General features: G+C 35.4%; 1 long non-coding RNA gene across 1 annotated transcript in view; it reads left to right on the forward strand.

The window, feature by feature from the left end:
• The first annotated feature begins 541 nt into the window (after positions 1–541).
• Positions 542–26,086, forward strand: part of LOC132647972 (uncharacterized) — a 167,283-nt gene continuing 141,738 nt past the window's right edge. The window contains exon 1 of the long non-coding RNA XR_009586297.1: positions 542–661. This is a non-coding gene — a long non-coding RNA (uncharacterized LOC132647972). The remainder of the gene's footprint in view (positions 662–26,086) is intronic.

Consider the following 26,086-nt stretch of genomic DNA (forward strand, 5'->3'; position numbering starts at 1 on the left):
GAAATCTGAGGTGCTTTTCCTTTGCTTCCTTTGAGTGTGTGTGTGTGTGTGTGTGTGTGTGTGTGTGTGTATGAATGTGCACGTGTATAAACCTTAATTATTGTGGTATCTCATCACATCTTAAAATAGGTTAAAATGTGTACCATTTTTCTGCTAAAAGAACAACAAAATGACCCCTAATGACACTCAGCTAATCCAGCTGAATATTCATAGATCATTGTCTTGCTCTGTCATCATCAGAGAAGCTTCCTTCTATAGTAGACAGAAACAAATAAGAAGATCCACAGCTGGACAATGTACAGAGTTTGAGATGTACCATGGAACACTCAGTCCTAAATGAGATGTCTCTAGACCTCTTCCCTAAGGACTCAGGAAGCCATGTGGAAAGGAGGGAGAAAGTTTGCAATAGTCAGTGGGGATGGGTGACAAAAAGGAAACAATATCTTCCAAACAGAGGAGGACTGACTTACTACCTATGACCTCACAGAGACTGTGAAAGCACACACAGGGCCTGCACTCCTCCAAGCCAGACAGTGCCCTAGCACTGAAAGGGAGAAGTGGATGCAGAATTAGTTTTCTCCAATGGAGTCTCACTGGGTTTGTAAAACCCCCTTAGGCAGGGTGCAGGTCCCATGAGCAGCAGCAGAAGACATACACAAAAGTAAGTCAAAGAGAGTTTTGAGGATTTATTGTCTCATATTGCTTTGCATAGGCATTTTTTTATCTTAGTGATCTTTTGTATACATAATATGGTTTCTGGTTTTTGGGTGGGGTTTGTTTGTTTGTTTGTTTTTTGTGAGTTTTGTCTTTGTCCATATGCTTCTCTCTCTGTGCATATATTTCACCTGCTTTTCTCTCTTTTTTTATTTTACTCTGGTGTGTTTATTTTATTTGCATGGTTGTAAAAAGAAGGTGGAGTTGGATGAGAGAGGATGTTGGAAGGATCTGGTGGAAACTGGAGAAAGAAACAATGACCAGGATATAATATATGAAATAATATTTTCAATGAAAATAAAAGGATGTATTTGTGTGCTTTGTTTCTATTTTTGTGTTTTCTTGTTATTTGTTTTACTTAAAATATTCAGGACTAACATTTTATTTATGTCAGTATAGAAAATACTTGGAATTTTCTAAAACTAATTTAACAGATTCATGTTGTTGTACATAGTAGCTAGTAAATTTAGATAGTAAACAAATTAGTAAATTAGTAAACATTTGAATGGAGGTAGGATTTCAGCAGTGTGGATGATAATGAGTCAAGAAAGCACTGTGCAAAGGTTTCTTTTGAAATCAGTACATAGTGTAGTTTATGATTTCATGGAAGACATAATTCGTGATTACTTTTTAATAACCTTATTAATAATTATGATCATCATAATAATACGATAATAATCAGTCACTATCCATCCTAAATCTCTGATTTTGTACAGAAAACAGACACGAATTACAAACAGGAAAAAGAAAAAGAAAATATCCATAGCCACAGACTGCTGTGAGCTTCTGTGACTGGTTGTAGCAGTCTCAGGCTTAAGACAACAGGGTGCTCAGGAAGGCTTCTGGGATATGTTCACTCTCCCACGGCCCTCAGAAGGAGAGTGGCGCATCTACAATCCAGTCCACTTTTTACTTGCCAATCAGAAGCCCTGATGAATGAATCATTCAAAAAGAGTAGTTATTTTTCTTTCATTTGTTCAGTCTTATCAGTGAACTCACTTTAGAAGCAATTCTGAGACACTAGAAAATGGCTCAGTTCTTGTGGCTATATCCCCAGGGGAAATGATTCAGAAAAAGGATTCAAGGTCTGACCCGTTGTTTAGCGATGGACCATTTCATGTGTGTAAATGTAATCAGGCCATCTGGAGCTCAACTTTTACAGTTTTACGTGGATGCGTGTATCTTCAAGGTCTTCTATCTGTGTGTTGCACATTGATGGTTTATACTGAGGGAGGGATGAACTGTTAGGTGATCGTGTTTTATTGGCCATCACTGTAGGGAAAATGGTATGCTTGGTATGTTGGTTATACCTTAGTTTATTATACTTGTGGGGTTCCTGGCACTTGGCCTATTGTGCCAAGAATGATATGGTAATATCTTTTTCTTACTGATCCTGAATTACAGGGCTCCAAGACTGATATAAAAAAAATATAAAGCTATAATATGAGAGGAATAACTTACACAGTTAACACTTTTTTCTAACAACATTAAATTAAATCATACAACCATATAAGAAGAATGAGACATAAACATTCTCTTTTTCACATTTTTAAGGGACCAGAAAGAGTGAAAAGTCTAAGAAATTAGACACTGATGTTTGATTATGTATGAGATGACTGACTTTGAGTAGACTCTGTTTTTAGAGGACATTTCAATCAGTTCAACCCCCGGAGCCTGCAGTAGGCAAAGACAAGGACACTAAGAGGGACAAGCCTCCAGTTTTGTTTGTGTATGTTCTCTCTTAACTCTAAAATCTCTTTGACCCATAGAAATAAAAATGTTGTACACATTTTAAGTAAAAGTACAGGGTAGTGCTCTGAGTGTAAGTTACTGAGCTGGAACCAGGCTGGTTCCTCAAATGCTGCCTGGCTCTTCCTGAAAGTACAAATCCAGGAGACTCTCATCTTGCCTGACCTTCTCCTGGTTCAATATCGGACCTCTTCCCCTTTCCATTGTGCAATAGCAGCTCTTAAAGCTAGGTGATCTGTCATCTCAGACCCTCGCAGACTTCTAAATGTCGCCATCCTGTACTGTTCATGTACTTACAAGCCTATCAGGCCATGCGCATCACAGACAATGTTTTGTAACAACCAAAATATGTGCTTCTTAAAGCTGCGGTTCATTAAACAAAATCAAACCAAAAAGCACTGATGCTCATGAAACAACATGCCCTTTAATAGTTCCTTGTACTGAAATGCTTTTATTCATTTCACTAAACTGATGTTCAGTTTAGTGGTACATATTTCCACAGTTATACGATAATACTTTATTCTCACTAAATAACAAGTTACTGTAATTTGGCAATTTATAATGTGTGAGAAACATTTTGAACTTCCAAGATCACATTACATAGTTTGTTAAGTTAGTTATAGAGTCAGTCTCAGAAGTAAAATGGTTTTGGGTGCTATGATTTGGATTTTGGACCCAATTTCAGTGTCATGTACCTGACACTGGTACTGGTTTGACACTGAACCCCACTGACATTCAACTTCCTCACTTCTGAAATATTGAGAAAGACAGGTGATTCTTCCCACATATCTATCTGGGGCAGTTCCAAGGTGTTTCAATATAATTCTGTAATTGTTTAATGTTAGATGACTTCCATAAGAAAGGGATTCTATACAGTCCTTATGATCACATTCTTTCATTCAGTTTACTTCAAGGACCAAGAAATCACATGCTCAAAATTTATTCTTTAAGTGAGCATCATTTTATAAACTGAATATTTAAGCAAAGCTAAGATCACATACATGAAAAGGTTTCACATTTTTGGAGCTATCAAATAAATAGTAGTGAATACAACTTGTATTCTCTGACTCACAATTCAAGCAAGTTTCAACTGAAAGGTGATACCGTTTAGCAGATTTCTGAGGCTTTGCAAGAATAAGATTAAACACATGAGGCTGCTTAGTGATTTGCCAACACCAACTCTTTCAATTACAAAGAAGGCTTAGAAGAGCTCACCACAGTATAAGCCTCTGGCTTGAGAAGTTTATTGTTGCTGTTCTCTCCAGCAGGCCTTGGCACACAGATTATTTCTTACTTATTCTGAATGCTTGCAATAATTACAAAGAATTTTGTACCCGAAGAAAACACTTTTCTCTCGCATGCTCTGTATAAAATTACTGTACAGAAATAAAGAAAACAAAATGAGCTTCATGTAAATGTCAATAAGGAATCTAAATTATATCTAATCATTGAACACTTGAAATGGGTAACGACTTCAAACTTATGTTTCTTGTCTATCGAAGTAAGTGTCTGCTTCACCAAAATGGTAAGGGTGCAGTAGTGACAAGCATGATAGCAGCAGCCAATTCCTCTGTAACTTGACTTAAGATCTGCTCAGCAGCAATGAAATCATGTCTGCTACCCGAAACCGAGTCAACTAGCCAGAGCTAGTGATGTTATTTACTTTGGAGGAGAATCTGGGACAGCTACTTTACTAAAGCAGCATAACCACCAACTACATTCAAAATATTTATCTTTATACTTACAGTGTACTCCTCATTTCTCATCAAGGAAATGTCTCTGTGACAGACAGAGACCATTACATAAGAGCAAAACTTATCAAAATGAAGATTCGTAGAGTCTGACACACTTATACTACAACTTTCACACCTAAGGAACAGGTATGGTTGCACAGATGGGGCAGGAGATTGTACAAGCCAGAGAAGACTAGAGTCTACTGTGCGATGAGGTCTTCTAGGAATTTCAGAAGTTACATCTATGAAGTCTCACCAACATGACTGACTAAGCGTGAACTGAGTACAAAACAATAGGTACATTAGTGTGGATATAGGGAAGACTTTGAGCCTTAACCCTACAGAAAAACAAAACAAAACACAACAAAACAAAAAACTAGGCAACCAAAGAATGCTGAAAAGAGGGGAAGCAGTCTTCCCTAGAAAAGAACACACGGACTGGTTATCCAATACCAAATGGTCAGCCCTGAAAACATACATACAAGTAGCATTATACACTGAAGAGGCTGCATTTATGTGTTTAGGTATACATGGATGTTGTTACATATATGCAGATAATAACAATTAATAAAAAAGAGATCATGAATATGAGAAGGAACAAGCAGTGGTTATGGGAAGTTTGGACAGAGGAAGAAGAAGTGGAAAATTGTGGAATTGTATTATAATCTCAGAAAATAAAAAAAAACTGATTTAAAAAGATATCTGAGCAGTATAGAGGCAATAGCTCTTTGTTTGCATAGTTGGTCATGGAAATATCTGACTTATTTAAATTTCTCAGATCTAAAACATAATTTTCATTTTTCCAAATGAGCATATTCTTTTCAGCAATCAATGCATTTTTGTTTCCTTTATTACATTCCATATGTTTCTTTCATGTCTCATAGGTAACTGGTTCTTATAGAAATGTCATCTGTCAGGTATTTTTATGTTCTTGAAAAGGTGTACTATTTTGAGTGACTATTGAGTACTATTGTTAAAGGACTAGTGTTATCTATAATTCTAATAATTAATACAGTGTTTTTTTTCACACAAATCTACTATTTTAATGGCTATGTATTAGTTTTTCTGTAGTTGAGTCATGTAGTTGAGTTCTATGTCTTAATCTGCCACAAAGTATCTTTTTTTTCTCCAAAGATGGATATCCAGATATTTTATAATTCTGTCCTATCATGAAAAGGACATAAATGAATATCCCCATACATACTTCCCATGAATCTGCATGTTTCTTTAAGATATGAAGCCTTGAATCATTGGGATTTAAGAATGCCTTCATCTTTCAACTTTGTCTACACTTTAATCTACAGTTACACAAGGCATACATGAATACTTCTCAGCTCATGTTTCCATCAGAATTTCACACTCAAATTTTTAATTATACCCATGGAAAAAGTTTAAATGAGTAAATTGGGCTGAAGCAACAATAAGAATTTGCTCAGCAGGATCAAAACAAACAAAATGTTTCACTTATTTGCAGGAAATTGATATTCCTGAATGCAGGTAATAGACATGAGTAATGAAAGAGGGCATAAACTTAATTGCCTTTTTAGTTTTAATTCTGTCATTGAATTTTTTTTCATGGTCTCCAAAGTGCATAAAATAATTTCAATTCTGAAAGTAAATTTATTGTGATGCTCCACAGGTTCCATTCCAAAAGCTTATTTCTAGGGTATGTTATAGAACCTTTGGTTGTCATGAATTTTGGTGTGTGAAAATTTGTTTATTTGAAGGTTTTAAAGGGTTAGAAAAACTGATGTTTCCTTTTTAAAACTCAAATTTTTTTCTTGTTGCTAGCACACATGTATGTTTTTAATGTTTTAATTTTTTTTTATATCCTAAGATCTAACTGAGCATTGAGGCTCATGATGGTGATCTCATCATGGGAAGTAGAAGCATATGGATAAGATCCTAAAATCCTCCTCAGTAAAAGAGTGAGCTTGCTGTCAGTCTAGACTACCTGAGATCATGTTACAATTTTCTTACACTTTTGACTTTTAAATATAATTTACTTTAGACATTCAAAAGATCTTCTTCCAATATATAATTATCTTTCAAATAGGCATATCTTATTTTTCTCATTCCTTCATATATGTCTAACACTGCTAATACTAAAAAAATCTTCCATGCGAGAGTCCTAAGAAGTAGTGATCTGAAATAATTTGGGGATACAGTTAAAGAGCTGTAGTTGCTGCTTTGTGTTTCTGAAGTTATTTCATTCCTTTAGTTTGATAACCCATTTCACTTTTTTTGTAAAGTGTGTTTTAGTTTTGTCTGCTCCAATTAAGAATATAAAATTTATATAGAAATCGTGCTTCAGGTAGTGTTAGAATGACACCTCCTTAAGTCTCTAAATAGTGAAGCAGTTGCCTAAGCACGTTACATTCAACAGTTCATTGTTTCCATTGATCTCTGTTGCTCTCATTCCTGTATGTAAAGTTCTATAAAGACATGGAACCCTTTTATTTATCTAGCCTTTTTGCTTTCCCTTTGCTAGTCCACATCTTTTCCCTCTAGTATCTGAAATATGTGTGTTCACACAAAATGCATGTAGTTTGCTAACAACATTCAAACAGTGCCAGATCCTTTAAAGAAAACAACTGTCAAGGAACTGTCTGGTTTAGAGTGAATGTGAGGGGTATGCAAGTACCTTCTGGGAATGCAAAATCATAGTTTTCACATAAAAGCACATGAAAGATGGTTTACTTTGGAGCCAAATATGAGTGACTATGGCTTAACAACACAGTTCCAGTCTGTCCAAAATGCAATGTTCCAATATGCTAATGGTTTCCTGACTTTTTAAAAATATAAACAGAAAAGAAAATCATAAAGACACTGTTCAAGTTCATGGTAATAATATCGCATTTACCTACATACTTACAAATATAGCAGATTGAATAAAATGATAATAAATTACTATTATCAGGATGGTGTGAGACAATTCATAATTAGGCAAAAATTCAAGATTCTAGACTCTCTGCCATTGTCAAAATTCTAATCAGCCTGCAGTCAAGCAGATGAATTTTTTCTCCATGAGTTTTCATGCATTCTGAAGATTTCCTTAGTGATCTATTGAAAATACGTCTGAAAGAATGCCTCACTCACTCTAGTGAATGTTTTCAAGGTTTTGTCTACTAGATAACAATTACTTAAGCAACTTTACTTCAAGTTGTTCCTGTAGGAATCTATATGAAAAGTTAACAGATCAAACTATTCAGGATAGCAGCAAAACCGGAAGCGTGTTTAGCCATCTATCAGGCTCGTTCGTTACAAAATGCGGTGAAGGTTGTCTCAGTGTCAAGGAGATGAAAAGGACACACCACAGGGCAAGGATTGGTGTCTGCTGCCTCCGAACTGGGCCGCTTCTCCTTATCTGCCAGCATCCTTGGCAGCAGGACAGATTTTATGAGCTGCTTCTCTTCACTATTTATAGAGGTGTGGTGCCTGGAGCATTTCATGATCATTTTTTATTTGTATCAGTCAACCCTCATTAGCCTACTTTCCTAGGACAATAGAATTATAAAATCACTATGTCAGTCTGCCCTCTCCTTTTTTGCTAATAACTTCTGATCCCAGAGGCGGATTTCAACCAGCTCTGGCAGAGTGGCAAAGAACTCGCTGTTTCTGTAAGCACAAAGGCACACACAGGAAAGTGTGGCAGCCCACACACCATTACCCCTCCATAGACCCCATAATGAGACAAGTTTAGATAAGAGGTCTCTCGTATGTAAATCAATTAAACATACATTTGCTGGGTGAACTTGAAAGTAATCTAATTTAGTAATAGGTACTTAATGGAGTCTGATGAAATATATTTAACAAAATCTGGGTCCTAAACCTTCTTCACATAATAATCCAGAAAAAAAAATAGTTATTAGTTAATAAACATAAATCTTTTGAAGAAAAATTTCTAAAGTATCTATCACAGTTATATCTTTAACCAGGTTATTTAAAGCTTTTATTATTAGCATGGGGTAAAAAGGAGAACATTTATACAGAGCTCCCTCACTGGCATTTTAAACTATTTTGAAATCACTAATTTAAAAAGTTAGCCATAAACACTAATTCATCAATCCTTATGGATGTTCCTTTTACACATGTACTGATTCCACTTATGACCATATGTTGTCCAAACAGCTTTTCGTTGTCACTCTGAGGCTGTAAGGTGTTTGTTTCACATTTCTCTCCTAATTTCTCATTTTTTATAGTTGATTGGGGTGATCCATATTCAATAGACAGATGCTTATTTTCTGAAAAAAAAAAACTCCTAAAGTTCAGAAATATTTATGTCTTTTGTTATGTTTGTCTTTCATTTTTTTCTTAAACATTATGTTTTAGTGTCCAGTAATCATCTATAATCAGACAATAATATTCCACTGCAGTTGATAGTATTTAATTAGCTCATCGTCTTTTACACAGAAATTAAAATCATGTGGTTAATAAAAATAAGGACAGTAGGCATGTCTCATGTATTTGAATTACATTCGATTTTGAAAAAATACTGCTTCACATCGTAAGTTTTGTTTGTGAAGAGGAAGAATCTCAGTGAAGCAATTTCTAGGGAATTGTCTAATTTCTGCAGCATACATACTGAAATGCTCTGGAGATAAATATATTATGAGGAAGAGATTGAGCTACATATGACACATATAATCAAAGATTGTCCTTGGGGAAAACTGATGTAAATGGTGACCAGTTTTTAGAGTATCAAAGTTCTTGAGGCATGCTGGATAGCTGAGGTAACTTCTACCAGGGCTCAGTGCCAAGAAAAGGTCACGGAATTGCTGAAATAAAATTCAACAAAGAACAGGAGAGATGTCTGATTCACTGAGGACTAGAGTCAAATGGAATTATAGTCCTGAGACCGTTGTAACCCCAAGACCCAAACTCTTCCTGACCTCAGTTTCCTGCTTTTACAGACATATGTTTTTGTGGAACAAATATGTTGTAATCTGAAATCCGTTTTCTAAATAAGCATATTGGGAAAAACGTTATTTTTGTTCATGAGGAGGGACTGTAGTATGCACAACAGAATCATTCCTAAAGAGTCTATAGCACATCAGAAATACCTCAGGAACCATGAAGGTTTGTTCCTTAGAACCTCACAAGTTCTCATCACTACCATGCAATCTTCAGCAGCCAGTGGCTGGTGCATCTCTTAGAAAGCATGAGAACCTTTTGTTGCTGTTGTTTGTCTTTTACAATTTTTAAAACTTGATCTTCTCTGAAATGACAGTGCTGGTGTAAGTGACTACAGGTATACTATGCTAGGATTGTAGGTATAAGCCTTTCTGTTCTACTTTTCATATGAATTTGGGGGATTCAAATTTAGATCCTGTTAATTATGTATCAAGTAATTTACTGATTCAACCATTCCCTCAGCTCCTTGATATACACATTTGGATTGTTTTTATTGTGCTGGTATTATCTATTTTCATGAAAACAGATTTATTCAAAAATAGATATATCACATATATTGTTTTGCTGATTTGACCTTAAGACACAGCAAAATGATGAATTTCTACAGTACCTAATACAATTTAAAGATCTGTTTTGGCCAGGTGGTTGTGGCTAATGCCTTTAATCCCAGCACTTAGACAACAGAGGCCTGTGGATGTCTGAGTTCAAGGCCAGACTAGTCTACAGAGTACCAGGACAGTCAAGGTTACACAAACAAACCCTGTCTCAAAAAAACCCACATCATCATCATCATCATCATCATAATAATAGTGATGATGATGTATTTTGTCATCAAAGGATTTTAGTTTAATTTTATAACATGTATGAATGCATAGTGGTTATACATCAGATATAGATGTATATATATCTATTGACAATAGATATGCATATATATATATATTTATATATATATACATGATAGGTGTGAACTATTTCTTGAGCTTAAGGTCTTTACTGGTGAGATGACTAAAAAAGATTTTGAGATTTGGGAGACTGATAGTTAAAACACAGGGCATACAGAATTTGGAAATTAGTGAGTAAATTTGCCTTAAAAATGAGAAGAGAAAGCAACAGTGGCAAAAGAATATTTTTTTGGAGGAGGGAATAAGAGGGAGGTGATAGTAAAACTAATACCTACATTTTGAGAGCAGCATTTGAATAAAATATATGCCATTGGTTTTGCTTATGGGAAAAAAATCCACATAATCCCAAACAAGTCATTGGCTAAAAAGCCTCTAGAGATAGTCCAAGTCAAGATCTGAGTGCCAGGCATATAGAGCTAATTAAAAATATATCATTTAGTAACAAGTGGGCTTGCAAAATGCATCACAAAAGAAACACAGTTATACATAATTAATATGTAGTTTTATCTACCAAGATGCACCTTCCTAAAATGATTGATGTAGCTACATGCGAGACATAAGGAAATACGGAAAATGAATCAATATTAAAAATTGATGTCCTTGGTATGCACAGAGGTTAACTTCCCCCCATATGATGAGGGGGGATGTCAGTGTAGCTCTAGTGCCACTTGCTTTTCTTAGACAACTGCATCCTTGAGTATGCCCAGGTGCTTGATTTCTCACTCATTGATCCTAATTATTTCTTTTCCCTACTCAGGGTTAAATATACTTTAATGGATCTTAAATCTGCCTGACAAGGAGGCTGACAAAGAGACTCATCTTACTCATGACATACAATTATTAATTAATGAGGGTCAGCTGCATCAGAGGCTAGCCAATGATATGTGTAATAAGGAAAATCATTGCAGACTGAATTATGCACAGTAGAACAGGAAAGAGTACATTTTATTAGAACCATCAAAATTTCCTGTTCCCAAACTAACTAAGTTAACTCTTTCTGTAGTTTAAACAAATTGTGTTTACGACTTTCATGTTGCTTCAATTTCCTTCTAGCAAATAAAATGCCCTTTTCTTTTCATTAAGGGCAATAAGCTTCCTTCCTACAGTGGTTAATTTCTGTTCTGGCATCACATTTCTCCTTTACACTGTTGGGTGGGGGTCAAATAGAGTGTGCAATATCCATCTTTTGAGCTTGAGTCAGTTTTGGCAGCCCACAGTAACCCCAAAACAGGGAAATCTCTGCAGTCTCCAGTGCTGTTTCCCAACCAAAGACAAAGGCTCCATGACACAGTGACAATTAACTTAAATCTGCCTCTTCTCCTTTGAGACACTCTTTCCACCTGATCACATTCTGGTTATCTAATCTTAGCTGAGACTTTGATTTGGGAATGCTCATCTCACAGGAGAATTCCTTTGAAGTTTGAGATCTTATTAAAACAAAGGACATCTGATGACCTCAGTTTCAACCAACTGAACTGTATCACAGACCAGATGTGTAGAGTCTCTTGGAGAAAATATCAGTTTGAAAAATAAAGCAAAACAAAACAAAATTACAAAGCTTTGAGCCTAATATACTTGCTTATTTCCACTGGGGATTCCCAAATTGTCAGATCAGTTCTTAAAATTAATATTGTAATGCAGGCTTCCTTGCCTAATCACTGAGTTAGCCAGTGTTAGGGTTTGACCTGTGAAATAATGACGGAGCTCGCCTCCCAAATCTCATGTTAATAGTAGTAAAAGGGTGGGCATTTTGCATGGCAATGGCAAACAGGGGTGTTGTCTTTGGGAACTGATTAGCATTAGATAAGGCCATTACATAGAGATTCTTGGCAGCTTCATATGAAAATGGAGAGTAACCATACAGAGTCTTGGCATAAACAGGTTCATTTCTTCAGTCACATGATATGATGCTTCCTGTCACATCATGCAATTGCAGCAGGATTTTACATATATAATAGATATAATATAATATAATAATATAATATAATATTGTATTATATTATATATAATAAAACCCACTAGAAATATAGAATATAAAAACGATAGCATCAATTCGGAAAGATTTGTGCAGTTAATTTCTTAACATATGTGGCTGCTAAATAACAGATGTATACTTTCATCAATTAAAGAAATATTATTCTTATTTACATCTCCCAAGTCATTAGGGGTAAAGAATCAGAGTTCAAATGCTCAGTTAATTCAGCCTGCAGGTTTCAGAATTGTTTTGCCTGTAACTTTAACGGGACTTAGCTTTACAGCAATTTATCTGATTTGGGTAAATGACAAGATTTAAATTATTTTTTGGTCACCTTACAAACTAGGATACTATGTGTATATACCTTAGAAAATTGAATAAATTCTTGGTTGGCTCTAAGTATTATTGCTGTATGAAGTAAACAGGTTTTAAGTTTGTATTTTCACTTTTTTTTCTGTTTGGTTTGTTGTTTTTTTTTTTTTTTTCAATGCAGTTTATTCAGAACCTTGAACAATCATCGGCCCCTGGGGAAAGCCAGCCCACAGCTTAAATAGCCTCTGGGTAGCCAACCCAGGCGTGCCACGGGGGCAATGCAGATAGGTCCACATACATGGAAGCATGCCAGATCCTCAGCCTTAGCCAAATGTGGAATTGTTCGTGACAGAGAGCACTCACCATCGGGAAGGTGGAAGGCGGAAACCAGCTCCATCTTTAAGGCATAGCATTCCGCAGCTCTCTAAGGTTCCCCCTTTTTGTTTTAGACGCATCAGGCAAGAGTAGAGGTCTGATCTCTGATATTAGAAATAAATTGGGACTTTGTACCGATGTTCATTTAGGTTTGTTCTTATAAAGACACGTGAGTTTAGTTGATGGTGCTTTCAGGTTGTTTCCTGGGTATAAATAAGGGCATGTTAAGAGCATGTTAAGCATGCTCTGGAGATTTGATTATGTTTGTGTATATATAAATAAATAAATAAATATATATATACACAAATATATATATATACACACACACTATATATGTATATATATATATAATCTTAATCAGGAGACTAGGGCATATAATTAAAAAAAACATATAAAATTTTCCATTTTCAGGTGCTGTGCAGGACAGGGTATTTTGGAAAAAGGTTTTAGGTTTATAAAAAGGTTTTAGGTTTATTTTAAGTTTATAACTCCTCTATCTAAGCCTAGCTTCTGATTCTTTCCTCTTTGCCTTTAAACACTACAATTTAGTTTTATGTCTCTCTTCAATAACAACAAAATTATATTCTTTAGAAATACAGGAGCTGTTCTGAAATAATATACAAATCTATCACAATATTTGCAACAGAAGAATTATTTGAAATATTTAACTTTTTGTTTGTTATTTTATTTTTTTCAAATGGAAATAGTGATCACTAACTTTCTTGGAAAATGTATGTTTTTTATAAGAGACCTGACATTATTGGATCATGAATAAAAAACTTTGGTCAGTAGCACTCATATCTTGCATGTTTCTTGAGAAGATATCATTAGACAAGGGAACGATTCTGAAAAACTCAAATGTCAGCATAGAGAGGTGGCCATAAAATGCACATATAGGACATATTTAATAGGGATTTACTCCTAGGGTACTGGTAACTGATAAAGACTAACATATATAGGACAAAACTAGCATCAGGATAGACATATTTGAATAATTGATCTTAGCATCACAAACTATATTATTTTTTATTCTTTTCTTAGCTTCACATTTATAGATATGTCATCAAACAATAAATAGTATTATTTTATTAAAATATTTGGGGAATTTTTCTACATTTATTACGGTAGACGTGAAGAACATACAGAAAATATTAGAAGAATTTATCACCTTAATGCAAATAGGCCTTCATAAAATGCTTCTGTCTTTGTGTCAAATGATGTGTGGATAGAATTAACCGAGAGAATACACTAAATAAGCTTTTCTTCATTTTTAAGAATTTGTTTCTTTATAATTCATACATAACAAAACTAAAATAAGTATATTATTTCAATACATTTTCTTATGAATGAATGATAACAGCTATGAACCAATCAAGGTGAAGCTATGGATTTATCAGTTTTATGGAACTCTTTTGAACACTGACAATGAATTGAGCATAAATTCTGATGTATGTAAAAGTTTAGTGTCATGTAATCACATAACATTGTAGTCTATCATGATTTATTTATTTTGTTAATGAAGCATTTAAATAATTAAAATATATTCATTCATTAAATCAAACTGGTATTTCAGTTCCTAACCTATACCTGGAGATCTACTGAGCATGAGAAATAGGAAAAGGCCAAAGCAGAGGAAAATTAATCTTTATTCAGAGCTAAATTCATTAATTAACTAAAGGACATAAATAATGGGACAGACAAAGAGATAGCAAAACAAACAGTGCAGTAGGAGGAATTCAGGAAACTGATTCAGCACCGGTCACTGCACGGTTCCTCCTCATGACAGATGATTTTGCATAATCAAGACATAGACACAAAATTGAAAGTAAAGAGCCACTCGATTACGTGTAGAAGTAAATGAGGATAGAAAATGTGTAAGAAAGCTGATGTGAAAACATGGCATTTGGTTGAAATGGAACACACAGGATTCTTTGTCATTGGGAGAGCATTGATTTGAATTAAAATTGTAGTACAGTCAAAATTTTAGTAACTTATAAATTAAACAACGTAAATTAGGCGGTTACGGAAACAGAAAAGGCTGCTTAGTTTCAACAAATTGTGAACAAAATTGCAGACTAGGAGTACATGGTGATTTTTTTAATCTTATGTTACCTGAACTTTAGCATATGAGTGTAAATATTTTTTTAAAAGAAAGGAAGTAATACCTACAAATAAGAAACTTCCACAGATATATTTCAGGTAAGAATTTTTTTATTCTTTTTTTTTAATTTTCTATATTCTAAAAGCCATTTCTGTAAGAATTTTTTTGCATATTTCACTCTCAACCAAATCTAGACTAGATCTTTCCATGTAAAACTCACTAAGTGAATCTGAAAATAACTAGTTAATTCTACATTTTCCACAAAACACACACACACACACACACACACACACATCTCTCCCCATGAGCACACACATACATGTCTGTCTAAATGTTGTTTTTATTTCCTTAGATATTGGGATGAGATAAGAACTGTTCCCATGCCTTTCTAGAACTTTCTAAACTCTCGCTAGCTCATTGAACTCAGCTCTTCTTGCCTAAACTCTTCTCCAAGATGATCAAACTAGCTTCTAATGTTTGTTGACTGAACTGTTCTGTCTGAGCTCAAATAATTCTGACAATATATTCTAATCTTGTGGCTCCTTCACATTCTTAGACTCATTCTGCCTTCTTTTGTCTTTAGCTCTTTTTTTTTTTTTTTTCTTCAACCAGACTCTGTAAACCTGTTCCAGTAATCAACAATAGGTAACACCTTCTCTTTCCCTGTTCTGCTGTTAAGTAGCCTCTCTTTCCTATCTTATTTTCAGGAGAGTTTCGTGCATCCTATCTGTGATTCATTCTGGCAGATCTTTCTGTTTTGATACTTTGTCTGACCCTCACTTAGATGTCATTTTCAAACATGTCTGCTTCACTCTTTAAATTAGATGTCATTTTCAAACATGTCTGCTTCACTCTTTAAACTAACCTTACCTTCTTTGTGTGGGATTAAAGATGTGTACTAAGGGATTGTCAGTATTCCAGCCAGATAATTCTGCAATCCAGAGCATGTTTGCATTTCTGCAGGATCAAATAGACCTAGAAGGTCTTGGGATGTGATCCCTTGCCAGATCAGCCATGTTACTTGATTAAAACTACATACATGTATGCTTTTCAGATGAAAATAGAATTTACTTAATTCACATCAAATTTTTAATTAAAAGCAAGTTTTCATGGAGTGATTTTTTTAATCTTTGAATTATCATTTCTTTCAACAAGTTACCCATAACACAATTCAAATTGTATCTTCCATAGAGATATGTACTCAACAAAATAACTTGAGTATCAAAATTATAGGCCACATAATTTTAACATACAACACATAGCTACAGTAATTAAGACACTGGCATAAATAAAAATATAGGATACATGCATGTATACCTAACTAAATATGTATATACTTGTGTGCATATGTATGCACTCTTAAATAGATACATGGAGGTCTCATCAATGCATTCTTGTGGTAACCGAATATGCATTTTCTCAGAAAATTGCTAATAACTCTATTTCAAGACACAGCTATACCACTGCTGGGCATATACCCAAAAGATGCTCTATAATACAACAAGGACACTTGCTCAGCTATGTTCATAACAGCTTTATTCATAATCGCCAGAATCTGGAAACCTAGATGTCCTTCAACTGAAGAATGGATAAAAAAAATGTGGTACATTTACACAATGGAATACTACTCAGCTATTAAGAACAATGAAATCATGAAAGTTGTAGGAAAATGGTGGAACTAGACAAGATCATTTTGAGTTAACCCAGAAACAAAGACACACAACTTATACTCTTTTATAAGTTGATATTAGCCCTATAGTATAGAATAACCATACTACAGTCCATAGTCCCAACGAAGTTAAGTACCAAGGAGTGTCCAAGGAAGGATCCTTGAATGTCACCCAGAAGGGGAAATAGAATAGATATCAGAAGTGGATGAAGGGGGAAACTGGGTGGGAGAGCTTTTGTGTAGGGGAACAAGCGTGGAAATGAGAGACAGTGGGAGTGGGAGGTAGGAGAGCTGGGAGAGAGAAGGGAAACCGAGGAGGTCTGGCACTGTGGAGACAAGCAGGAAACCTACAACAGTGTAGGCTCCTGGGGACAAGTTGGGATGCCTCTAACTAAAATTCCTAGCAGTGAGGGACATGGCCAGTGGAGGCAGAGGGACAACAGCCCACTCAAAAAAAAACTCTCCACCCAAAAGTTACCCTGCCTACAAGATGTACAGTGATAAAAATGGAGCAGTGAGTGAGGGAATGTCCAACCAATGCCTGGTCCATCCTGAGACCCATCCCATCAGAGAGAGCCAGCCCCTTCCACTATTAATGATGCTCTGCTGTGCTTGCAGACAGAAATCTAGCATGACTGTCCTCCAAGAGGCTCTACCACTCAGAATATCAAAACAGATACTGAGACCCACAGTCAAACATTAGGCTGAGCTCGAAGAGACTTGTCAAAGAGTTGGGAGAAGGACATAAGGACCCAGAGGGGATAAGAACGCCAGAAGACCTACAGAGGCAATTTAACCTATTCCCATGGAGTTTACAGAGTGAAACACCAACCAAAGAGCATGCCATAGGCTGGACAGAGGCCCCCTACACATATGTAAATGATGAACAGCTTGGTCTTTATGTGGGTCCCCTTGCAAGTGTAGTAGTGCTGTCTCTGACATGAACTCTATTGCTTATTTCTGGATCACTTTCCCTTGGCTGGATTGCCTTGTCCAGCTGCAGTAGAAAAGGATCCACTTAGTCCTGATGTGACTTTATATGCTGTGGTGGGCTGGTTGGAGGGGGCAGGGCTATCCTGAAGAGAAGGGGAGAGGAAAAGGGAATAGAGTGGGAGAATGGGACAGAGAGAAGAGAAGTGTTTGATGTCTGGATTTAAAGTGAAAATATAAAAACATCGATATAATTTTAAAAGGGGGGAATATTATATAGAAGATACATATAGAAATAATAGGAAATACATATAGATCTGTTCTTCGTCTGTTTTTTAACTAAGAAACTATTGTCATTCTCAAATATTTTTAAACTCATTGTTATAAAATTCTGGGTATTGATACAGAAATAAGGTTATTTTTTTATATATGGGGATACAGTTTTATAGACTGATTCTAATTTCAGGTATATTAAAATTAAAATTTTGATACACATACATATGTATCTTTTGACTCTGATATGAGGTATTGGACCTATTACAACTCATTTAGAAATGTAAGGTTTACTTCCACACCTTTTAAATGATGCTATTATGGACTGTTTAGGATAATTAACTTATACAAGTTAATGGTTACTCAAACTCATGGTCATATCAGATTCTAGTCTAGTTTATCACAGAAACATGCATCCTGTGTTGAACAGATAGTAAGTATCTAGAAACAAGCAACATTTACCCAGACATATAGTTATAATTATATACTATGTAAATAGATAGATAGGTGGTCTTCAGAAACTTCAGAGACCTACAGAACATGGCATTTAAAGATTTTTAAAATTAATTTAAAGCCTTTTATTTTTTTAATTGAGACATATCAGCTGCTTGCAACGCTCTCAGCCCATCTAATGGAGATGATGAGCATTACAAAATCTCCTTTCAGAGACAGCTTCACTAATGGCACGCTAGACACTGGGCAAACATAGTCCAGCTCTATCTCCAGACAATCCACTGCCCAAAATGGACAAGACTTGAACGCAGACTGAGTTGACAGCCAAGCTCTGCTGTGACAGGGCAAGGAAGTCATATATTCCCTGCCTATCAGTTATGCCAGCCAGATATACTGGGCCAGAAGGCTGAAGAAGTTGGTTCAATGTTATTGAGAGAGACTGGGTGACTGACCAGGCAGTAAACTGTCTTTGTCATATTTTAGTTTTGGAAGCTGCTTGTCTGCGCTTCTTATTTAAGTACTAATTTTATTCCCTCTCAAGTCTCCAATGGGTTAAAAGACTAGATAGTTATAGTTTCAATTAGGCTTCCATTGTTTAGGATTAAGAAAATGTTTTAAGAGCTAGAAAACTGTTTTTTAAGTTGATAAATACAAGATATGAGAGAGAAGAATTTAGGTACAAACATTTGGAATCACCTAGAGAGGTGATACTCACTTATATAGACCTATAAGATAGGATAAATATACCGAAATCTATATACCTAAAGAAAATAAACAAGAAAGAGGACTCGGGGTAAGATGACCAATCCTCACTTACAAAGACAAATGGGATGGACATTGGATGTAGGAGAAAACAAGTAAAAGGACAGGAGCCTACCAGTGAGAGCCTCTGAAAGTCTCTACCTAGCAGTGTATCAAAGCAGATACTAAGACTCATAACCAAAACTTTGGCAGAGTGCAGGGAATCATATGAAAGATGGGGGAGTTAGTAAGACCTGGAGAGTACAGGAGCACCACAAGGACCAAATATATCAGGGCATAGGGGTTTTTCATGAGACTGTTTCTCCAACCAAGGACCATATATGGATATAACCTAGAACCCCTGCTCAGATATATCCCATGGTAGCTCAGTGTCCAAATGGCTTCTCTAATAAGGGGAACAGGGACTATTTCTGACATGAACTCAACGACAAGCTCTTCGATTCCCGCCCCCCACCCCCAAGGGAGGAGCAGCCTTGCTAGGCCACAGAAGGAGACATTGCAACCAGGCCTGAAGAGACTTGATAAGCTAGGGTCAGATGGAAGGGGAGGAGGTCCTCCCCTAGTAGTGGACATGGAAAGGGGCAGGAGAAGATGAGGGAGGAACGGTGGGTTTGGGAGGAAAGGAGAGAGGGGACTACGGCTGGGATACAAAGTAAATAACCTGTGATTAATATAAAAAATTAAAAAATGCAAAAAAATGTCCATATGCATTTGGGAAAAACAAAAATAAAAAAAATCTTTACTTATTTTATAATACATATAAAAATCAAGTAAAACTGGATTAAAATATCAAATCATAAAACACATAGAGAAAAGAAATAAGAGAAAACCAACTTTTAGTGGTGCTTTGGGCAATTGTTTCATGGATATCATACCAAAATTTTTAAAAAATGCAATTGAGACGAAATTAATGAAGAACAAAAATATTTAATGATGAAAGCAAAAAAAATCATATATAAATTTAAAGAACAAACTAAAATAGGCTAAAGTTATTTTATCTTTTATATCTGATAGGTAATCAGTATCAGAAATATATAAAAAAATCTCATCCAACTTAATAACAGCAATAATAACAAAACAAGAAAGGCTCTGTTCTATCACTGACTAGCATACAGTATATTTAGGATCATCACATAGAAGATTAGACAGGGAAAGGTAGTTAGCCAAAAGATATCAAAAAGATGAGTAAGAAAAGCTTTACTGTGAATAAAGAGCCAAGAATCTACCACACAGTGTACACAGTCCTAGGAATCAGTTGACAATGTGATGAAGTAGGACATAAAAGCCCGAACTATGTAGCAAAGCTGCATGTAAAAAAGAAAAAAGAAACTCCTATACTCCCCAGACCTTTGGAAGGAAGGCTGCAGAATTCAATGAGCCTAGAAGACCCTAGCAATATATTTTATTGTTGAAAAATGTAAAACTGTACAGGAAAATCTCTTTTATATAAATATCAGTGTAAGCAGATTTCCAGAAGTCAAAGAGCAGTCTTCAAGCTGCAACCATGCTAGCAAGTCAGAGCAAATGATGGAGGCTTTTATAGCATAAGGTTTACCTTGAAAGTTACTGTACTGACTTCATAGAAACACCATGATTGTAACATGAAGTCAGTAAAATAATGTAATCTCTGTAAATCCCTAGTCTGGGGTGTGGCATGCATGTTTAGAATACATTTCTCCCTCAGTTCCCTTTTTAAGTAATAATAAAGGTAGATAAAATAGTTATTCTATACCACAATGAGGTATAGCAAATACTTTTTTTTTTTTAACAAAATAAAGAAGTGTTTACCTTTCTGAATGAGGATTGATCATCTTACCCAGGGTCCTCCTTCTTGCTTAACATCTTTAGGTGTACAGATTTTAGTATGTTTATCCAATATCATACATCTAATATCCACTTATAAGTGAGTATATACCATGTGTGTCTTTCTGCTTCTGGGATACCTCACTCAAGATGATCTTTTCTAGTTCCCACCATTTGCCTCCAAATTTCATGATTTTAATTACTGCATAGTATTCCACTGTGTAAATGTACCACAATTTCTGTATCCATTCCTTAACTGAGGGACATCTAGGTTGTTTCCAGATTCTGGCTATTATGAATAAAGCTGCTACCAACACAGCTGAGCAAATATCCGTGTTGTATACTTGAGCCTATTTTGGATATATGCCTACCCTGCAGGGTATCAAGGAAGATGCTGGGACTCATAACCAAACTTTGGGCAGAATGCAGGGTATCTTAAGGGTGAGATGAAAGTCCTGGAGGGGACAGGAGATCCACAAGGAGAGCAACTGGACCAAGAAATATGCACCCAGGGGTCTTTTCTGAGACTGATACTCCAAACAAGGACCATGAACGGAGATAACCTAGAACCCCTGCACAGATGTAGCCTATGACAGCTCAGTCTCCAAGTGGGTTACCTAGTAAGGGAAACAGGGACTGTCTCTGACATGAACTCAGTGGCTCTTTGATCACTTCCCCCTGAAGGGTGGGGGAGGGTGTGTGCAGCCATACCAGGCCACAGAGGAAGACAGTGCAACCAGTCCTGATGAGACCTGTTAAGCTAGGGTCAGAGGGAAGTAGAGGAGGACCTCACTTATCAGTGGATTTGGGGAGGGGGATGGGAGGAGACTTTAGGAGGGGATGAGGGAGGAAGCTACATCTGGAATACAAAGTGAATAAACTGTAATTAATAAAAACATAAAAATTTAAAAAGTGTTTAAAATGTTTTTTTAAGCAAAAGAATATATTTTGGTTTCAGTAAAACATGAAGTCCTATTAAGTAGAAGTTAAAACTATTTATTGGTTTTCTTTAGAAAGCCAAGATTTCTGGATTTCATGTTACACTTGTATAGGAAATAAACTTCTCTTATAGTCAGTGGAAACAAACAAAAACCTCGACTAAAGCCGTATAGCACCGCATTTCACATAATGTCTGCTGTATCCTCAGGAGAGAGTTCCTGAGGAAAGTGTTGGCATCACAAATTGCAAGCAGGCCAACATGAGGATTGGGCCTATGGTGCACCTATACTGTTGGGAGACAGGAGAGGAATACATCAGTCCATAGGTTATGGCCACATGTATCACCATTTCTCCTACTTGCCTTTTCTCTTGAAGGTTGAAAAGTCTTCTCATATGTGGGTCAGGAGCTGCATGATAGCCCATGTAGTTCTGTCAGGAGTCACATCTGGAAGGACATTGATATCAGCAGAAGTTTCTTCTAGTGATAATTAAAAGATGAAAGAGAAGCACAGAAGTATTCAAAAGAATGAGTGACACAATTTTGCCATTTCTATGTATTTTCTATTGTATTTTGAGAATTTTCTGCTCAGCCATAGCATCTAGCTGTGAACGCTACATGTAAAGAAAATTAACCCTGATGTAAATTTTATTCCTTCCCAAAATTAATTAGAACTGGAAAATATTGCTCATTTAAAAGAGATTTCTTTGAACATTATTGTACAAAAAATGCAAATAAAGTCATGAATGCATGTAATTATTCATCATATGCTAAATTAGGTTATTGAAATGACAGCAATTTTATATTAAGCTGAAAAACATAACATGAGTACATTCAACGTTTTAACATTGCTAACATTGAGATACATTCCTATTTATTTTTTATATCAATATGAAAAATCCACATTATCAATGTCAAAGAGTTTGCTTATCTTAATTCCTCAATATTTAAAATCTTGAGTCTTTCCGTTCATTCCCACCAATACAAATTAATGGTGAACTTCCCTGGGTTCTGCTTTCATTGTCTATAGATAGTTTATAGATTACAAAATATGTACACAACAGTTGGAGCAGTGCTATCCACAAATGAAAATATCAGCCAGAACTAGTTTGCAACATTTATCTGCATATCTATATATACATTTCCACCTTTATATGTAGAAGAAATAGTAAGGTCAATATGAATAAAGTTTTTTTCTTTCTTTTAGTCTTATTCCTTTCTGTTATTTCCCGTATTTTCTTTGTTTTTAATTAGTGGTTGTAGTTTTGGTATTTTTCTTCATTTTGATTGGATAACTAACTTATATAACTATCCTTGAATAAGCCAGTGTAACCAAGAAAATGCCATGTGCTCATAAGTTGAGATGTGGTTTACAATCTCTTTTGTAAAACCTTGAAATACTAACACTTGACTTACCTAAAGTTTTAATTACACACCTACATAAGGGATATTTACATCCACATCCACAGCTGTTGTATGAATGGCAAAAGGTGATCTGATGCTTATTAGTCAAGGGGTACCAGAATTATCCCTGCCATCTAAATTATATGTATTTCTATAATAAGAAAGATCCAGGATGAACGATTAATTAAAAGTATTTAAGGGGAAATTTAATAAAATATAGGCTCATGTTTGATAATAAATGCTTAAGGAAGTGGAGATTATTTCTAGACTGAAAAATTCTCTTGAGCCAAGGTCAAGTCAGTGAATGGTAACTTAAATTTTTGTATCTGAAATGCAGGGAAGAATGAAACTGCATCTGTCATTTTTAGTATAAAGCCTACTAATTTGGCAAGCATTATGGTGATCATGTTACCACGTCTATATTTTCCTTATATTTACCACTGTTTTTCATAGAAATATTGATGCCCATCTTCTGAATCTCCTCTGATCTTGAAAATTGGCTAGATATATATGGCATATAACTTGCCTTCAGTGCAGTGTAACTACCTACAACTTGATTTGATGGAAAATTTAGTACCTAGCATCCAGCTTCCATACCACCATGGGATCACAGTAGAAATGAATACTGTGAGGTCCAATATCTGGTGCCAGGAAAGGAACATGGTCACAGGAGTCAATAAGGAGACTGAGGCATATAATACAGATGTTGCCAGTACGAAGCCTGCCATGAAGATAGACTCCAGCTGGAACCCAGGCACACACTAGCACATGTCGGCCAAACACAGATGGGCATAGCTGGTCAAAAAAACCCTGGCAAACAGGGTGCATCGAAGTAGGCACACAAGCCTGAAGACACACACACACTCAGGCAGTCTGCTGAAAACAAAGGGTAAGATTAGAATCATTTCCTCTGACCTCAAAGCCTCATTTATACACAATCCACCCAAAGGTGTCATTTTTTTTCCAGAAATAGTTATAGAACAGATTATATCACTGTGTACTTTTGGGTTCCCCAGACATCTTAGGTCAGTCATATTGTGACAATGTATAACGGCTAGATATCCAGCCTGAACCATCTGGGTTCACTGAGAGATACTGACTGCTGTTGCTCTTCCCCATCTTGCCTTATGCTAGATATTCATACCAGCGCCATATTGTCTAACCATAAACTAGCAACATACTGTCTTTTTTTCCTATAGATATTTTTACTTTAAACATAAAAAAAACCAGACAGAATGACATTTCCAGAAGTTATCCAACAATGTAAATTACTCCATTATCATGATTACAGTATCAGCACCAATAACAGATTGGTTCCATCTTTCATTTATCAGACATCTTCATTGATTAAGTTCACTGTTAACTGTGAGTTAATGTTATGTTTTCATTGCTTTTAATTTAGCTCTTGAAAATAACTTCTCACAAATGTGATTGCTGAAACTAAATGTGAACTTTGCTAAATCAATGAATACACATACACCAAAATCTTTAGAAATGAGAGTGCTTTGAGTGATAGCAATTGTAAACAGCAAAGTTCCACTCTTGTTCATTTCATTAAGTCATAACAAAAATTAGGGGATGAATAGAAATAAAGAATTATGAAAAAACTATAGAACTCTGAAAATGGTTAAAATTTTTCTTTGATTTTCATATGTTGAGATGGGTTTTAGCTTTACTAGATTATATCATTAGGATTATTGTAGAACTTTTTTCTTTCTTCAGTTCCTTATGAGTAAGAAATGTACTAGCATCTAAATGGAAAAGCATTTTAAAAAGGTGCCTTCTGTCTTGTGATAAGCATGGCTTAAAACATCTCTCCTCATTCTTTTAAGACAGAACTCAGCTCAAACTTCCTTCCCAATAGCTAATCTGAGATACCACTTTGATCTCAGTCATTTCCTGTCCAATGTCAGAGGATAATAAATGTAAATGTAACATTTAAACTATCAGTAATTCATTCTGTAAGAGCAGTTCAAAGGGAGTGCCAGCTAAAGCTATTGATTGAGATGTGAAGTTTCTAAGATTCTTCACACATCTTCTTTTTAAAATTCTATTAGAATTTGTATGGACATAGTCACAAAGCAGATTAATTAAATACAGCCTGTTTAACTACTTACATTTTAATCTGTAACTCACATACCAGAATCTTATTATCTAGACATTTATTCACTTGTATTCAAAAATTTTGAAAGTAAAAGATTTCTTCTACTAACTGATACAAATAAATAGGCATGCAGGTATCAGCACATTGTAATGTCAGGTTTTACTTTTCTGTTAAAGATTCTCATGCATAAGTTTAGCTATCAAAATAATTAAGCTTCATTTAATATATGTGACAAAAGAGGTAATAATATATGGTTTTAATTATAATATTGTAACAATAAGTTTCCTCTACCACGTTAACATCTGTTCAGAAAGATAAATAAAACAATGGGGAGTAAGTTTGCCTCATCCATTACTGACAAGGAAAAGGATGTTTATAGAAACATTTTAATCATTTAAATTGTTGATGTAGTTTGATGGCAAACTGTCTCACTAAAACATATGGTTTTCATTGTCTGACTCATATTTTGCCTTCTCAGTGGGGAATTAACTTGAACTGATATTACCATACTAATAAAAGAGATTTATTGATGCTCATTTCTCAATAAACAGATGTTGACTTCTACAGAGGTCAAAGTAAAACATACCTGTGAAGTAAATTACAAAAATTTCTGCTAAGGGTTATCAAATATTCAACAATTAACACAATTCAGAATAGCTGTTTCATTGGAACAATTCCTACGATATATAGATATATGGGGGAACTTATCCCAATATCCTTTTTTACTGTAGTCATCATTTATGTCTAATCATTAATTTACTTAGTTGCTTGAAAATACTATGTGCACAGTATCATAATCCTTATTTCTAAGGCCTTAGACATGACCTGATAGTAGGGGAAGAACTCCTCCCCTATCAGGGGCTTAGGGAAGAAGCATATGGGGAGAAGAGGGAGGGTGGTTGACACTGGGAGGAAACAAGGGAGGAGACCGCAGTGGGTATAAAAAGTGAATAAATTGTAATAAATAAATTAAATT

The sequence above is a fragment of the Meriones unguiculatus genome, chromosome 15, assembly GCF_030254825.1.
Source record: "Meriones unguiculatus strain TT.TT164.6M chromosome 15, Bangor_MerUng_6.1, whole genome shotgun sequence".
NCBI lineage: Eukaryota > Metazoa > Chordata > Mammalia > Rodentia > Muridae > Meriones > Meriones unguiculatus.